Below are 3,771 nucleotides of genomic sequence, written 5' to 3'. Positions count from 1 at the left end.
CCCTCCACCACACCATGCCACCGCCCTGCCCAGGCAGCCCTGGGCACAGGAGCCCACGGAGATGAGAGGCAGTGAGGAGACCTGGGGACACAGCTGTGGAGATGGGGAGAGAGGGTTACAGAGATGAAGAAAAATGCAGAGAAACGGAAAGACAGCCATCAAGACACAGGGAGGTGGGTCAAGCCCCACAAATCCCACAAGGACAAGGACAGGGATAAGAAAGGCCCACAGAGACAAGCAAGAGGACTTCAGAGACAAGGGACAGCTTATGGACACAGAGAGGCTCCTGAAGATGGGGACAGGCCAGACACAAAAGATAGGCCCACGCTATCACAGAGTCCTCCTTGGGCATGGGGAGCCGTCCACAGAAGAGCAACAGGAAGGCAGACCAGAGAAGAAGGGAGAAAGGGCCAAGAGATCTGGAGGAGATCACAGAAAAAAATGAGGTGAGGGTGGACCCGGGGACACCTGGAGCCCCACAGAGACAAGATGTGGCTCACAGACAGGACACCCATTGAGGCAGGAGTGGCTGGCCCATAGAGATTAGGGAAAAGCACCCAGAAATAGAAATAGCACCCAGTGAGCGGAAGGGTGGCAAATGTGGGAATTCTCCATACTGCATAGAGAGATCACTGGGACGCACGGGGACGTGTGAGGAGAGGAGAGCTTCATTCTCCAGTAACCGGAGCAGAGAGGCTGTGGGATTGGGGGACAATGCAAGGACAAGGAACTGAAGGAAGGGCCAAAGCTGGAAACTTCCTCCCTCCCAGGAAACGAACGTTCTGCTGCCTGAGGAGAGAAGCGGGGCAGCGGGGATGGAAGAGAAAATCTCAACACAGATCTTGGAGTGGGGGTGGGGGAGGTTTGGGGGAAAGGAACATGACAGTTGGTGCTGAAGGCTGAGCCCGTGACTCATCACCACCCCCATGCTCGTGATGGGGAGGACACACTGACACTCACGTGCAGCCCCCAGCACACGTGACCAAATGCCCTGCACACACACCTGGCACATGGCAACTCAGACCACACACGGGCCCTGGCACGAGGAGCCCTCTGCAGCTGGCATGTGGGGCATCCCCAACATACATGTGATACATATATCTGACCCTCAAGGGCCACTAACTTTGCACACAGCTCCTCACTAACTTGGGCAACACCTACAGCCTCCTAGCACCTCCTACAGCTCTAGCCAGGCCTGAGGCCCAGATTTATGCCCAACTCTACGCCCTTGCTTCTGCAGTCCCTAACATAGAACACCTATCCTCTCTAAATGCCACCTATCCCAGAAGTCCTGTTCCATTGTTACAACCCCCAACCTGTCTGGTCAGGCCTTGCTTTACTTACTCTTGTATCATCTGAAATGATTTCACCAATTCAAATAAATTGGGAAATCCAAGCAGAAGATCCTAGTCTAACAGACGGGAGCTTGAGAAGCTAAACTTGTCCCTCAGATTTTTCAAGTAGGGAAAAGGCCTCAACAGGAGCAAAAGCTTGCCCAAGTGCACAGAACCAATCCAAGGCTGAGCCCAGTTTCTACTTCTTTGGCTCCAACACCCAGTGTCATTTCCTTAAGGGTAAACCCAGAGTGCTTGAGTGCAGACAGGCCCTACTTTTAAGAGCTCAATAATTCCCACCAACTTCATGCTCTGATTGCCATGCATCCATTCAGAAAACAATTAGAGACCATCCCACCTGCTAGGCAAAGGAACCTAGGGGCCAAGGGTGCAGACCCTGGGTGGTATCAACTTCTGGGTTGGAATCCTGGCTCTGTTTCTTCCTGATTATAGGAACTTGGACAAGTTAGTTAACTTCTCTGGGCCTCAGTTTCTTTGTAAATGCAGGATAGTAGTTTTTTTCCTCAGAGAGTTGTTGAGAGGATTAAACTAAATAATGCATAGAAAGCACATCATAACATACTCAGGAAATGTCAGCTATTAATATTAGGCTCCTTGAGACATTAATAAAAAATACATAGCTTTTGTTCCATGCCTTGTAACCACCCTTTGAGACAGTGGCTGTTATATTACCCCCATTTCATAGATGAGGAAACCAAGGAAAAGGGGAGTTGCCTTGCTCAAGATCAGAGCTAGGCAGTGAAAGGGCCTGAACTGGCAGTCTAGTATAATCACATAGGTCTGGTGTTAGGGAGTTTAGTGGAAAGTTAGGACACCCAGTTAGAAGGTAACAAAGAAGAAAACAAAAGTGATTGGAGCCAGAGGTGGTGGAGCAGGACTGTAATCCCAGCAATTGAGAGGCTGAAGCAGGAGGATCGCCGTGAGTTCAAGACTATCCTGGGCTACCCAGTGAGTTCCAGGTCCGTCTCAACTAGTGAGACCCTGTCTCAAAACAAACAAACAAACAAGCCAACAGAGTGATTGAAAAGTCAAACCTAGATCTCAATGTGGGTGGCTTTTTAGTTAACTCTTTGCCTTCAAGTGGATAAACAACTGAAACTTTCCTCATCTGAGAAATGAGAGAAGAGGAAGGAGAGATTTGACCAAGTGCATTTTCTTTTCAACTCCCCTGTCCTTGGGGGTTCAGGAAGGAACTCTGAAAATGTAATCGTGATGGTTTTGGTTTGGGGATCTAAACCAGGGCCTTAGGGGCTTGTGACAGCTAGGCAAGCCTCAGCTTTTCTACACAGCCACACCCCCAGCCCTCTCTGAAAAATGTGTAATAGTGCTAGGCCGGAGCCCCTTGTACACACATGGCCCCATCCTCCCTGAGCTGTGGAAGGTCAGTCACTCTGACAGGGGTTCAGGAAGCAAAATTGTCTGCTACTGCGACGGGATTACTTCCTTCAGGCTCTCACTCGATTGTTTTCAGGTCCTCTCCTCGCATTTCTTGAATGAAACTTCCTGCTTTTCCTTTTTCATTTTCCATTTCCTCCCCTATCCTTTAGGTATTCCTCGTCCAGAGTCCTCGATTTCCTAACACCGTGTGTTCAACCCCTCCCCGAGCCCCGTTCCCGTGTTTTTGCTCCTCTTCTTGCCTTCTTCTCTCCTCTAATAAAATCAGTCTGATATCTCGGCTTTCAAGTTTACTCCCTTCCCGTAATTGATATCAGTTTCCCCCCATTTCTTCACTCTGGGTGGTGTTTCACTTTCTCTCTTTAGTCCTCAGGGGCTCCAGAGCTTCAATTCCCCTACTCCAGTCGTCGGGATAACGCACAACTCAATTTTCAACACTTTCCCCAACACCGATGCCAACTCCAGCCTGACGCCGCCAAGATGGCGCCCGAAGCCTCGTCCCGCCTCCTGACGTCACCGCGCTGCTCTCCGCTGTACGCTCTTCTCTCGAGCCGTCAGAGGCGGAGTCGAAGAAAGGATGGAAGAGGAACATCCTCCAGGGCTAAAGGGGCGGACACTATCAACCTAGGGTTGGCCAGTGAAGGAACGTCGCTAGAGTATTGGTTGGGCGCCGAGGGAGATCCAGGCCCTCTGCACTATTGGCCCAAACCTCAGAGATATGAGCGTCGATTGGCCGAACGGCAGGTGCCAGACGGGCTATGATTGGGCGCCTTTTGCCGTCTGTGCAGCGGTTGAGAAGGAAGGTGGGAGGGGCATTCTGAGGGCTGCCGGGGGCGAGAGCTAGGCGCTGGAGCAGGCGAGAGGAGACGGCGGGGACTAGAGAGGTCACAGCGCCAAGGTGTCGGAGCGAGGATAGCCGCGGCCGGGTCCTGAGGTGTTCGAGACGGCCGAGGCGGGTGAGTGCCGGGTGGCCTGCGCGGGACCAGCTCGGCCCTCTCCCCGCCACCGGGGCCTGCCCTAG

General features: G+C 52.1%; 2 protein-coding genes across 2 annotated transcripts in view; one reads left to right on the top strand and one right to left on the bottom strand.

Annotated features, from left to right (window-relative positions):
- Grik5 (glutamate ionotropic receptor kainate type subunit 5) overlaps nt 1-3,771 on the bottom strand; it is a 72,075-nt gene that overhangs the window by 54,603 nt on the left and 13,701 nt on the right. The gene's annotated exons all lie outside the window — the stretch shown is intronic.
- The window catches only part of Znf574 (zinc finger protein 574), a 6,240-nt gene continuing 6,002 nt past the window's right edge, over nt 3,534-3,771 (top strand). The window contains exon 1 of the mRNA XM_033765822.1: nt 3,534-3,706. The gene's annotated coding sequence lies outside the window, so the exon portion shown is untranslated. The remainder of the gene's footprint in view (nt 3,707-3,771) is intronic.

Source organism: Fukomys damarensis, unplaced genomic scaffold (assembly GCF_012274545.1).
Source record: "Fukomys damarensis isolate Sample0158 unplaced genomic scaffold, DMR_v1.0_HiC HiC_scaffold_19, whole genome shotgun sequence".
Classification (NCBI taxonomy): domain Eukaryota; kingdom Metazoa; phylum Chordata; class Mammalia; order Rodentia; family Bathyergidae; genus Fukomys; species Fukomys damarensis.
This window is presented reverse-complemented; position numbering and strand designations above follow the sequence as displayed.